Raw genomic sequence first — 13,578 nt, 5'->3', positions numbered from 1 at the left:
GCCTCAAGACGCATTTAAGAAGGACTCTCGTGGTCTTTCTTGGGTTGGGGCGGGAAACACTCGTTTCCCTCGACCTCTACAGGGGACCTTAGGGAACTTCCCAGGTGCCTCTGAGAGGTAAGGGATACTGAGGAGTTAGAGGGGCCTCTCGGGACTCCACTAGGTTTGACGAAATGAAAGAGGGCCTCATCTTGATTGGAGGCAGGAACCTCAGGCTTCCTCTCCATTTCTGACTCCGACTGCAGGGTCCCTGCAGGGTTGGGACAGGAGAGTCAGGCCTCGTCTTGTCTGAGTAATGGAACTCTGCTTGCCTCTCGAGTCGTTCAGTGGGTCTCAGGCCCCTTGTCGAGCTGTGTTTGGAACCTGCGGGTGTTTCCAGAAGATGCACGGGGGTGTAATTGCCCCTTCATTTTGTGCCTTCCCCCACAGGGTTGCCTTCAAAGAGGTGTCCGAGCATAGGGTTCATTTCAAGAGCGGACCGGGAAATCGAGGTCGTTCGGCATGTGGCACCACCCTCGTGGCTCATCTCGAATTTCCTCGTGAGACCAGCATCATCCTGAGGTGCGCTGGGAAGGCCGGGAACACCTTCCACACAAAGCAGGGGAATCAACTCTCCTGTCGAGATCAGGAGGGGAGATGGGGCTCAGATGAAGTGGGGCCAGGACTCTAGGTGTTCCACTCGAGGGAACCCGGCGTTTCAGGGAACTTTAGGGGTCGCATCAAGGGAGCCAAGTACCGTTTCCCACTTCAGGACGGAACATGGGACTTCCCTGGAGACGCTGTAGCGGGCAAGGGCCTTATCCTGTGAAGACGTTGGAACCACGTCGTTTTTCTCGAGTTGCGTCTGGATTCTCGAAAACGACGGGGATATCAGGCTTCCTCTTGTTTTGGCCCTGGGAAGCCCAATCTTCCCCTGGAGTTGTGAAGGAAAGCTGGGGGTTCTGCTCGAGTCACTACAGGGCCAAAGAGACCTCATCGAGGCGTGTGTCCAGGACCTAATATTCCTCTCAAGGGAAGACAGGGATCTCGGGTTTCCATTCCAGACTCCCCTGGGGAGTCAGGCCTCGCCTCGAGGGGAAGCAGAGGACTCCGCTTTCCTCTCAAGTCGCGACACGGATCTCTTGGAGCCCAATGAGTGGACTCAAGGGTGTCGAGCCTCCTCTTCAGTTTGGAGAGAGGACTCGGGATTGCTCTCCAGGACAGGCAGGAAAAGAAGGCCCTCATCTCGCAATGACGGGGGCGTCTCATGGGTTTCCTCAGGCTGTGGCGCCCGTGGGGGTTTTCTCACGAGGCACGACAAGGACCTCAGGGAGCCTCTCGTGCGGCACCAGGGAACTCATGTCTCCATGCACATGGCGAGGGGGAGCTGGTCATCACTCTCGAGTCATGGGAAATGACTAGGGCCTCAAGACGCGTTGAAGAAGGACTCTCGAGGTCTTTCTCGGGGGGCGGCGGGAAACCCTCGTTTCCCTCGACTTCTGCAGGGGACTATAGGGAACTTCCCAGGGTGCCTCTGAGAGGTGAGGGATACTGTGGAGTTGGCAGGGCCTCTCGGGACTCTGCTGGGTTCAGCGCAATGGAAGAGTGCCTCATCTCGAGGGGAGGCAGGAACCTCAGGTTTCCTCTCCGATTCTGACTCCGACTGCACGGTCCGTGCAGTGTTGGGACAGGAGAGTCATGCCACGTCTTGTCTGAGGAATGGAATTCTGGTTGCCTCTCGAGTTGTTCCGGGAGTCTCAGGCCCCTTGTCGAGCTGTGTGTAGACCCTGCGGGTTTTTCTGGATGATGCACGAGGGTGTCAGTGCCCCTTCGTGTTGTGCCTTCACTCACAGGGTTGCCTTTGAAGAGGTGTCCGGGCATCGGGTTCTTATCAAGAGCGGACCGGAAAATCAGGGTCGTTCGGCACGTGGCACCTCACACATGGCTAGTCAAGAATTTCCTCCTGAGACCGGCCTCATCCTGAGGTGCACCAGGAAGGCCGGGAACCCCTTCCAGAGAAAGCAGGGGAATCGACTCTGCTGTCACGATCAGGAGGGGAGAAGGGGCTCAGATGAAGTGGTGCCTGGACCCTCGGTGTTCCCCTCGAGGGAACCCAGCGTGTCGGGGAACTTTTGCGGTCGCATCAAGGGTGTCAAGTACCGTTTCGCACTTAAGGATGGAACATGGGACTTCCCTGGAGACGCCCGGAACTTCGGTGTTCCCCTGGAGTGAGACCGGTATGTTGGGGAACTTTGGGGTCGCATCAAGGGTGCCAAGTAGCATTTCGAACTTTAAGATGGAATGTGGGACTTCTGTTGAGACTCTAGCTGGCAAGGGCCTCATATTGCGATGAAGGGGGAACCACATGGTTTTTAAGACTTGAGGCTGAATTCTCGAATTACGATGGGAAATTCAGACTTCCTCTTGTGTTGACCGTGGGAAGACCAATCTTCCATTCAAATTGTGAGGGAGAGATGGAGGTTGCTCTCGAGTCACTGTAGGGCAAAATAGACCTCATCTAGGCTTGTGTCTAGGACATAATGTTCCACTCCAGGGGCGACAGGGATCTCGGGGTTGCATTCCAAACTCACCCGGGGAGTCAGGCCTCGTCTTGAGGGAAGCAAAGGACTCCGCTCTCCTCTCGAGTCGCACCGGGTATTTCTTGGACCCAACTTAGTGGCCTAAAGGGAGTCAATCCTCCTGTGAAGTTTGGAGAGAGGACCAGGGATTGCTCTCCAGGTCAGGCAGGAAAAGAAGGCCCCCATCTCTCCTTGACGGGGGCATCTTGTGGTTTTTCTTGAACTGCGGCTCCACTGTGGGTTTTCTCACGAGGTATGATGGGGTACTCAGGGAGCCTCTTGTGTGGTACTAAGGAAGTCAGTTTTCCTGCTTGTGGCGATGGGAGCGCGTCCTTGCTCTGGAGTCATGGTAGGGGAATCGGGCATCAAGAGACGTTGAAAAAGGACTCTCCAAGTCTTTCTCGGGTTACTTCAGGAAACTCTGGGTTCCCTCGACTTGTGCCAGTGACCTCAGGTAGCTTCTCAGGGAGCCTCTGAGAATTCAGGGATACTGTGGTGTTGGGAGGGGCCTCTCGGGACACCACTGAGTTTGGTTCAATGGAAGAGAGCCTCTTCTCTAGTTGAGGCAGGAACCTCAGGGTTCCTCTCCATTTCTGACTCCGATCGCAGGGTCCCTGAAGAGTTGGGACAGGAGAGTAAGGCCTCGTCTTGTGTGAAGGAATGCAACTTCACTTGCCTCTCGAGTTGTTCACGGGGTGACAGTCCACATTTGGAGCTGTGAGTGGAATCGGCGGTTTTTCCAGACGATGCATGGGGATGTCAATGTCCCTTCGTGTTGTGCCTTCATCCAAAGGGTTGCCTTCGAAGAGATGTCCGGGCGTCAGGTTCTTATCTAGAGTGGACCGGGAATTCGGGATCTTTCAGCATGTGGCACCAACCATGAGTCTACTTTTCGAATTTCCTCATGAGACCGGCCTCATCCGGAGGTTCACGGGGAACGTCGGGAACCCTTGCAGAAAAAGCATGGGAATCGACCCTCCTGTCGCGATCAGGAGGGGTGAAGGGGCTCACAGGAAGTGGTGCCGTGAACTTTGGTGTTTCCCTCGAGTGAGACCGGTATGTCAGGGAAATTTGGGGGTCGCATCAAGGGTGCCAAGTACCGTTTTGTACTTCAGGATGGAACGTGGGACTTCTCTTGATACGCTGTAGCGGCCAAGGGCCTCATCTTGCGATGACGGGGGAGCCACGTGGTTTTTCTCAAGCTGCGGCGGGATTCTCGAGTTACAACGGGGAATTCAGGCTTCCTCTTGTGTTGGGCCAGGGAAGTCCAATCTTCCATTCGATTTGCAAGGGAGAGCTGGCGATTGCTCTCTAGTAACTGCAGTGCAAAATAGACCTCATCTAGGCTTGTGTCCAGGACCGAGTTTTCCTCTCCAGGTGCGACAGGAACTCGGGGTTGCATTCCAGACTCACCCGGGGAGTCAGGCCTCGTCTCGAGGGGAAGCAAATGACTCCACTCTCCTCTCGAGTCGCGACGGATATCTCTTGGAGCCCACTGAGTGGCCTACAGGGAGCCAAGCTTCCTGTGGATTTTGGAGAGAGGACTCGGTATTGCTCTCCAGGCCATGCAGAAAAAGAAGGCCCTCATCTCGCGATGACAGGGGCATCTCGTTGGTTTTCTCGAGCTGAGGCACAAGTGTGGTGTTTCCCTCGTGGTAAGGCTGGGAGCTCAGGGAGCATCTTGTGCGGCGCCAGGGAAGTCAGGTCTCCATGCGCGTGGCGAGGGGGAGTGCGTCATTGCTCTCTTGTCATGATAGGGGATTTTGACCTCAAGACGCATTGAAGAAGGACTCTCAAGGTCTTTCTCAGGTTGTGGCAGGAAACCATGGGTTCCCTCGACTCATGCATGTTACGTCAGGGAGCTTCTCAGGTGCCTATGTGAAATCAGGGATACTGTGGAGTTGGGAGTGACCTCTCGGAACTCCACTGGGTTTGGTGAAATGGAAAAAGGCATCATCTTTAGATAAAGCAAGAACATCAGGTTTCCTCTTCATTTCTGCCTTGGATCGCATGTTCCTGCAGAGTTGGGAGAGGAGAGTCAGGACTCATCTTGTGTGGAGGAATGGAAATCCGCTTGCATCTCGAGTTGTTCACGGGGTGACAGGCCTCTTGTAGAGCTGTATGTGGAACCTGCGGGTTTTTCCAGACGATGCACAGGGGTGTCAGTGCCCTTTTGTTGTACCTTCATCCACAGGGTTGTCTTCAAAGAGGTGTCTGGTCATCGGGTTCTTCTCAAGAGTGTACTGGGAAATCGGGGTCTTTCGGCATGTGGCACCCCCCATGAGGCCACGTCTCGAAATTTCCCATGAGTCCGGCTTCATCCTGAGGTGCGCCGTGAATGTCGGGAACTCCTTTAAGTCAAAGCAGGGGAATCGACCCTCTTGTCGCTATCAGGAGGGGAGAAGGGGCTCAAAAGAAGTGGTGCCGGGAACCTCGGTGTTCCCCTCAAATGAAACCGTTGTGTCGGGGAACATTTGGGGTCGCATTAAGGGTGCCAAGTAACGTTTTGCACTTCAACACAGAACGTGGGACTTCTCTTGAGACGCCGTAGTGAGCACGGGCCCCATCTTGTGATGACGGGGGAACCACGTGGTTTTTCTCGAGTTGCGGCAGGGAATTCAGGCTTCCTCTTGTGTTGGCCCAGGGAAGTCCAAATTTCCATACGAGTTGAGAGCTAGAGCTGGGGGTTGGCTCGAGTTATTGCAGGGCAAAAGAGACCTCATCTAGGCTTGTGTCTAGGACCTAATGTTCCTTTCAAGGGGCAACAGGGATCTCGGAGTTGCATTCCAGATCCTCCCGAGGAGTCAGGCCTCTTCAAGAGGGTAATGAATGGACTCCCCTTTCCTCTTGAGTCGCGACGGGTATCTCTTAGAGCCCATTGTGTGGCCTAAAGGGAGTCAAGCCTCCTGTGGAGATTGGAGAGAGGACTCGGGATTGCTCTCCAGGCCATGCAGGAAAAGAAGGCCCTCATAACGTGATGACGGGGGCGTCTTGTGCATTTTCTCGAGGTGCGGTGCAAGGATGGGGTTTCTCACAAGATACGATGGGGAGCTCAGGGAGTCTCTCGTGTGGTGACAGGAAAGACAGGTCTCCATGCACGTGTGGAGGGGGAGAGCGTCATTGCTCTCGAGTCATGGCAGGGGAATCGGGCCTCAAGAGGCGTTGAAGAACGACTCTCAAGGTCTTTTTCCGGTTGCGGCAGGAAACCCTGGTTTTTCTCGACTTGTGCTGGTGACCTCAGGGAGCTTAACATGGTGCCTCTGAGAAGTCAGGGATTCTGTGGAGTTGGGAGGGGCCACTCGGGACACCACTGGGTGTGGTATAATGCAAGAGGGCCTCATCTCGTGTTGAGGAAGGAACCTCAGGGTTCCTCTCCATTTCAGACTCCGATCTCAGGATTCCTGCAGAGTTGGGACAGGAGAGTCAGGCCTCGTATTCTGTGGAGAAATGAAACTTAGCTTGCCTCTCGAGTTGTTCACGAGGTAACAGGTCACTTGTCGAGCTGTATGTGGAACCTGCAGAATTTTCCAAAAGATGCACGGGTGTGCAGGGCCCCTCCTTGTTGTGCCTTCATCCAACGGGATGCATTCGAAGAAGTGTACGGGCATCGGGTTCTTATTAATAGCGGACCAGGAAATGGGGTCTTTCCATATGTGGCACCACCCACGAGGCTACATCTCCAATTTCCTCGTGAGACCGGCCTCATCCTGAGGTGCGCTGGGAAGATTGGTAACGCCTTCCAGACAAAGCAGGAGAATCGACACTCCTGTTGCAATCAGGAGGGGAGAAGGGGCTCAAATGATGTGGTGTGGGGAACATGGGTGTTCCCCTCGAGTGAGGCATGTATGTTGGGGAACTTTGGGGGTGCCATCATGGGTGCCAAGTACTGTTTTGCACTTCAGTGGGAACGTGGACATCTTTTGAGACGCTGTGGAGGGCAAGGGGCTCATGCTGCGAAGACGATGGAACCACGTGGTTTTTCTCGAGTTGTGGCGGGATTCTCGAGTTATGATGGGGATTTCAGGCTTCCTCTTGTGTTGGCCTTGGGAAGCCCAAACTTCCCTTCGAGTTGCGACCGAAAGCTGGGGGTTGTGCTCGAGTCAATGCAGGGCCAAAGAGACCTCATCTAGGCGTGTGTCCAGGACCTAATAGTCCTCTCATGGAAAGACAAGGATCTCGGGGTCGCACTCGAGACTCCCCCGGGGAGTCAGGCCTCGCCTCGAGGGGAAACAAAGGACTGCACTCTCCTCTCGAGCCACGACGCGGATCTCTTGGAGCCCACTGAGTGGCCTCAAGGGAGTCAAGCCTCCTCTTCAGTTTGGAGAGAGGACTCGGAATTGCTCTCCAGGCCAGACAGGAAAAGAAGGCCCTCACCTCGAGAGGACGGGGGCGTCTCAGGGGTTTCCTCGAGCTGCGGCGCCCGTGGGGGTTTTCTCACAAGGCACGACGAGGATCTCAGGAGCCTCTCGTGCGGCGCTAGGGAAGCCAGGTCTCCATGGGGGAGGCGAGGGGGAGCGCGTCTTTGCTTTCTATTCCAGGGAGGGGACTAGGGCCTGAAGACACGTTGAAGAAGGACTCTCGAGGTCTTTCTCGGGTGGCGACGGGAAACCCTCGTTTCCCTCGACTTCTGCCGGAGACCTGAGGGAACTTCCCAGGGAGACTCTGAGAGGTGAGGGATGCTGTGGAGTTGGCGGGGCCTCTCGGGACTAAGCTGGGTTTGGCGCACTGGAAGAGGGCCTCATCTCGAGGGGAGGCCGGAACCTCAGGCTTCCTCTCCGTTACGGACTCAAACTTCAGGGTCCCTGCAGAGTTGGGACAGGAGAGTCAGGCCTCGTCTTGTCTGAGGAAGGGAACCCCGCTTGCCTCTCGAGTAGCTCAGGGGGTCTCAGGCCGCTCGTCGAGCTGTGTGTGGAACCCGCGGGTGATTGCCGACGATGCACGGGGGTGGCAGTGCCCCTTCGTGTTGTGCCTTCACCCACAGGGTTGCCTTCGAAGAGGGGTCCGGGCCTAGGGTCCTTCTCAAGAGCGGACCGGGGAATCGGGGGCGTTCGGAATGTGGCCCCACCCACGTGGCTCGTCTCGAATGTCCTCGTGAGACCGGCCTCATCCTGAGGTGCGCCGGGAAGGCCGGGAACCCCTTCCAGACCACGCAGGGGAATCGCCTCTCCTGTCGCGATGAGGAGGGGAGAAGGGGCTCAGAGGAAGCGGTGCCGGGGCCCTCGGTGTTCCCCTCGAGGGAACCCAGCGTGGCGGGGGACTTTTGGGGGTCGCAGGAAGGCTCTCAGGGGCCGTTTCGCCCTTCAGGGCGGAACAGGGGACTTCCCTTGAGACGCCGTCGCGGGCAAGGGCCTCATCTTGCCAATAGGTGGGAACCCCGTGGTTTCTCTCGAGTTGCGGCGGGATTCTCGAGTTACGACGGGGATCTCAGCCTTCCCCTTGGGTTGGCCCTGGGAAGCCCAATCTTCCCCTCGGGTTGCGAGGGAAAGCTGGGGGTTGCGCTCGAGTCACTGCAGGGCCGAAGAGACCTCACCTAGGCGTGTGTCCGGGACCTCATATTCCTCTCCAGGGAAGGCAGGGATCTCGGGGTTGCATTCCAGGCTCCCCCGGGGAGTCAGGCCTCGTCTCGAGGGGAAGCCAAGGACTCCGCTCTCCTCTCGAGTCGCGACGCGGGTCTCTTGGAGCCCCCTGAGAGGCCTCAAGGGAGTCCAGCCTCCTCTTCCGTTTGGAGAGAGGACCCGGGATTGCTCTCCAGGCCATGCAGGAAAAGAAGGCCCTCAGCTCGCGAGGACGGGGGCGTCTCAGGGGTTTCCTCGAGCTGCGGCGCCCGTGCGGGTTTTCTCCCGAGGCGCGACGAGGATCTCAGGGAGCCTCTCGTGCGGCGCCAGGGAAGTCAGGTCTCCATGCGCGTGGCTAGGGGGAGCGCATCCTGGCTCTCGAGTCACGGGAGGGGACTAGGGCCTCGAGACGCGTTGAAGAAGGACCCTCGAGGTCTTTCTCGGGGGGCGGCGGGAAACCCTCGTTTCCCTCGCCTTCTGCCGGGGACCTTAGGGAACTTCCCAGGGTGCCTCTGAGAGGCGAGGGATCCTGTGGAGGTGGCGGGGCCCCTCGGGACTCCGCTGGGTCTGGCGCAACGGAAGAGGGCCTCACCTCGAGGGGAGGCAGGAACCTCAGGCTTCCTCTCCGTTTCGGACTCCGACCGCAGGGTCCCTGCAGAGTTGGGACAGGAGAGTCAGGCCTCGTCTTGTCTGAGGAAGGGAACCCCGCTGGCCTCTCGAGTTGCTCGGGGGGTCTCAGGCCCCTCGTCGAGCTGTGTGTGGAACCCGCGGGTCTTTGCGGACGATGCCCGGGGGTGGCAGTGCCCCTTCGTGTTGTGCCTTCACCCACAGGGTTGCCTTCGAAGAGGGGTCCGGGCCTCGGGTCCTTCTCAAGGGCGGACCGGGGAATAGGGGGCGTTCGGCATGTGGCACCACCCACGTGGCTCGTCTCGAATTTCCTCGTGAGACCGGCCTCATCCTGAGGTGCGCCGGGAAGGCCGGGAACCCCTTCCAGACCAGGCAGGGGAATCGCCTCTCCTGTCGCGATCAGGAGGGGAGAAGGGGCTCAGAGGAAGCGGTGCCGGGACCCTCGGTGTTCCCCTTGGGGGATCCCGGCCTGTCGGGGGACTTTTGGTGGTCACAGGAAGGCTGTCAGGGACCGTTTCGCCCTTCAGGGCGGAACAGGGGACTTCCCTTGAGACGCCGTCGCGGGCAAGGGCCTCATCTTGCCAGGAGGTGGGAACCCCGTGGTTTTTCTCGAGTTGCGGCGGGATTCTCGAGTTACGACGGGGATCTCTGCCTTCCCCTTGGGTTCGCCCTGGGAAGCCCAATCTTCCCCTCGGGTTGCGAGGGAAAGCTGGGGGTTGCGCTCGAGTCACTGCAGGGCCGAAGAGACCTCACCTAGGCGTGTGTCCGGGACCTCATATTCCTCTCCAGGGAAGGCAGGGATCTCGGGGTTGCATTCCAGGCTCCCCCGGGGAGTCAGGCCTCGTCTCGAGGGGAAGCCAAGGACTCCGCTCTCCTCTCGAGTTGCGACGCGGGTCTCTTGGAGCCCCCTGAGCGGCCTCAAGGGAGTCCAGCCTCCTCTTCCGTTTGGAGAGAGGACCCGGGATTGCTCTGCAGGCCATGCAGGAAAAGAAGGCCCTCAGCTCGCGAGGACGGGGGCGTCTCAGGGGTTTCCTCGAGCTGCGGCGCCCGTGCGGGTTTTCTCCCGAGGCGCGACGAGGATCTCAGGGAGCCTCTCGTGCGGCGCCAGGGAAGTCAGGTCTCCATGCGCGTGGCGAGGGGGAGCGCGTCCTGGCTCTCGAGGCACGGGAGGGGACTAGGGCCTCGAGACGCGTTGAAGAAGGACTCTCGAGGTCTTTCTCGGGGGGCGGAGGGAAACCCTCGTTTCCCTCGCCTTCTGCCGGGGACCTTAGGGAACTTCCCAGGGTGCCTCTGAGAGGCGAGGGATCCTGTGGAGGTGGCGGGGCCCCTCGGGACTCCGCTGGGTCTGGCGCAACGGAAGAGGGCCTCACCTCGAGGGGAGGCAGGAACCTCAGGCTTCCTCTCCGTTTCGGACTCCGACCGCAGGGTCCCTGCAGAGTTGGGACAGGAGAGTCAGGCCTCGTCTTGTCTGAGGAAGGGAACCCCGATGGCCTCTCGAGTTGCTCGGGGGGTCTCAGGCCCCTCGTCGAGCTGTGTGTGGAACCCGCGGGTCTTTGCGGACGATGCCCGGGGGTGGCAGTGCCCCTTCGTGTTGTGCCTTCACCTACAGGGTTGCCTTCGAAGAGGGGTCCGGGCCTCGGGTCCTTCTCAAGGACGGACCCGGGAATCGGGGGCGTTCGCCATGTGGCCCCACCCACGTGGCTCATCTCGAATTTCCTCGTGAGACCGGCCTCATCCTGAGGTGCGCCGGGAAGGCCGGGAACCCCTTCCAGACCACGCAGGGGAATCGCCTCTCCTGTCGCGATGAGGAGGGGAGAAGGGGCTCAGAGGAAGCGGTGCCGGGACCCTCGGTGTTCCCCTCGGGGAAACCCGGCGTGTCGGGGGACTTTTGGGGGTCGCAGGAAGGCTGTCAGGGACCGTTTCGCCCTTCAGGGCGGAACAGGGGACTTCCCTTGAGACGCCGTGGCGGGCAAGGGCCTCATCTTGCCAAGAGGTGGGAACCACGTGGTTTTTCTCGAGTTGCGGCGGGATTCTCGAGTTACGACGGGGATCTCAGCCTTCCCCTTGGGTTGGCCCTGGGAAGCCCAATCTTCCCCTCGGGTTGCGAGGGAAAGCTGGGGGTTGCGCTCGAGTCACTGCAGGGCCGAAGAGACCTCACCTAGGCGTGTGTCCGGGACCTCATATTCCTCTCCAGGGAAGGCAGGGATCTCGGGGTTGCATTCCAGGCTCCCCCGGGGAGTCAGGCCTCATCTCGAGGGGAAGCCAAGGACACCGCTCTCCTCTCGAGTCGCGACGCGGGTCTCTTGGAGCCCCCTGAGCGGCCTCAAGGGAGTCCAGCCTCCTCTTCCGTTTGGAGAGAGGACCCGGGATTGCTCTCCAGGCCATGCAGGAAAAGAAGGCCCTCAGCTCGCGAGGACGGGGGCGTCTCAGGGGTTTCCTCGAGCTGCGGCCCCCGTGCGGGTTTTCTCCCGTGGCGCGATGAGGATCTCAGGGAGCCTCTCGTGCGGCGCCAGGGAAGTCAGGTCTCCATGCGCGTAGCGAGGGGGAGCGCGTCCTGGCTCTCGAGTCACGGGAGGGGACTAGGGCCTCGAGACGCGTTGAAGAAGGACTCTCGAGGTCTTTCTCGGGGGGCGGCGGGAAACCCTCATTTCCCTCGCCTTCTGCCGGGGACCTTAGGGAACTTCCCAGGGTGCCTCTGAGAGGCGAGGGATCCTGTGGAGGTGGCGGGGCCCCTCGGGACTCCGCTGGGTCTGGCGCAACGGAAGAGGGCCTCACATCGAGGGGAGGCAGGAAGCTCAGGCTTCCTCTCCGTTTCGGACTCCGACCGCAGGGTCCCTGCAGAGTTGGGACAGGAGAGTCAGGCCTCGTCTTGTCTGAGGAAGGGAACCCCGCTGGCCTCTCGAGTTGCTCGGGGGGTCTCAGGCCCCTCGTCGAGCTGTGTGTGGAACCCGCGGGTCTTTGCGGACGATGCCCGGGGGTGGCAGTGCCCCTTCGTGTTGTGCCTTCACCCACAGGGTTGCCTTCGAAGAGGGGTCCGGGTCTCGGGTCCTTCTCAAGGGCGGACCGGGGATTAGGGGGCGTTCGGCATGTGGCACCACCCACGTGGGTCGTCTCGAATTTCCTCGTGAGACCGGCCTCATCCTGAGGTGCGCCGGGAAGGCCGGGAACCCCTTCCAGACCAGGAAAGGGAATCGCCTCTCCTGTCGCGATCAGGAGGGGAGAAGGGGCTCAGAGGAAGCGGTGCCGGGACCCTCGGTGTTCCCCTTGGGGGATCCCGGCCTGTCGGGGGACTTTTGGTGGTCGCAGGAAGGCTGTCAGGGACCGTTTCGCCCTTCAGGGCGGAACAGGCGACTTCCCTTGAGACGCCGTCGCGGGCAAGGGCCTCATCTTGCCAGGAGGTGGGAACCACGTGGTTTTTCTCGAGTTGCGGCGGGATTCTCGAGTTACGACGGGGATCTCAGCCTTCCCCTTGGGTTGGCCCTGGGAAGCCCAATCTTCCCCTCGGGTTGCGAGGGAAAGCTGGGGGTTGCGCTCGAGTCACTGCAGGGCCGAAGAGACCTCACCTAGGCGTGTGTCCGGGACCTCATATTCCTCTCCAGGGAAGGCAGGGATCTCGGGGCTGCATTCCAGGCTCCCCCGGGGAGTCAGGCCTCGTCTCGAGGGGAAGCCAAGGACTCCGCTCTCCTCTCGAGTCGCGACACGGGTCTCTTGGAGCCCCCTGAGCGGCCTCAAGGGAGTCCAGCCTCCTCTTCCGTTTGGAGAGAGGACCCGGGATTGCTCTCCAGGCCATGCAGGAAAAGAAGGCCCTCAGCTCGCGAGGACGGGGGCGTCTCAGGGGTTTCCTCGAGCTGCGGCGCCCGTGGGGGTTTTCTCCCGAGGCGCGACGAGGATCTCAGGGAGCCTCTCGTGCGGCGCCAGGGAAGTCAGGTCTCCATGCGCGTGGCGAGGGGGAGCGCGTCCTGGCTCTCGAGGCACGGGAGGGGACTAGGGCCTCGAGACGCGTTGAAGAAGGACTCTCGAGGTCTTTCTCGGGGGGCGGAGGGAAACCCTCGTTTCCCTCGCCTTCTGCCGGGGACCTTAGGGAACTTCCCAGGGTGCCTCTGAGAGGCGAGGGATCCTGTGGAGGTGGCGGGGCCCCTCGGGACTCCGCTGGGTCTGGCGCAACGGAAGAGGGCCTCACCTCGAGGGGAGGCAGGAACCTCAGGCTTCCTCTCCGTTTCGGACTCCGACCGCAGGGTCCCTGCAGAGTTGGGACAGGAGAGTCAGGCCTCGTCTTGCCTGAGGAAGGGAACCCTGCGGCCCCTCGAGTTGCTCGGGGGGTCTCAGGCCCCTTGTCAAAATGTGTTGTGAATCTGCAGGTTTTTCCAGACGATGCATGGGGGTGTCAGTGACCCTTCGTTTTGTGTCTTCATCCACAGGGTTGCCTTCGAAGAGGTGTCCGGGCATAGTGTTCTTATGAAGAGCGGACTGGGAAATCGGGGTCGTTCAGCATTTGGCACCACCCACGTGGCTAGTCTCGAATTTCCTCATGAAACCGGCCTCATCCTGAGGTGTGCCGCGAAGGTCATGAAACCCTTCCAGACAAAGCAGAGGATTCGACCCTCCTGTGGCGATCTGGAGGGGAGAAGTGGCTCAGATGAAGTGCTGCTGGGAACCTCGGTGTTTCCCTCAAGTGAGACAGGTATGTCGGGTAACTTTTGAGGTCGCATAACGCGTTCCAAGTACCGTTTCGCTCTTCAAATTGGAACGTGGGACTCCTCTTGGGGTGCTCCAGCGGGCAAGGGCCTCATCTTGGAATGACTGCGGAACCACTTGGTTTTTCTCTAGTTGCGGTGGGA

This window comes from Bubalus kerabau, chromosome 10 (genome assembly GCF_029407905.1).
Source record: "Bubalus kerabau isolate K-KA32 ecotype Philippines breed swamp buffalo chromosome 10, PCC_UOA_SB_1v2, whole genome shotgun sequence".
Lineage (NCBI taxonomy): Eukaryota > Metazoa > Chordata > Mammalia > Artiodactyla > Bovidae > Bubalus > Bubalus kerabau.
The sequence above is the reverse complement of the archived record's forward strand: the minus strand, read 5'-3'. Positions refer to the sequence as shown.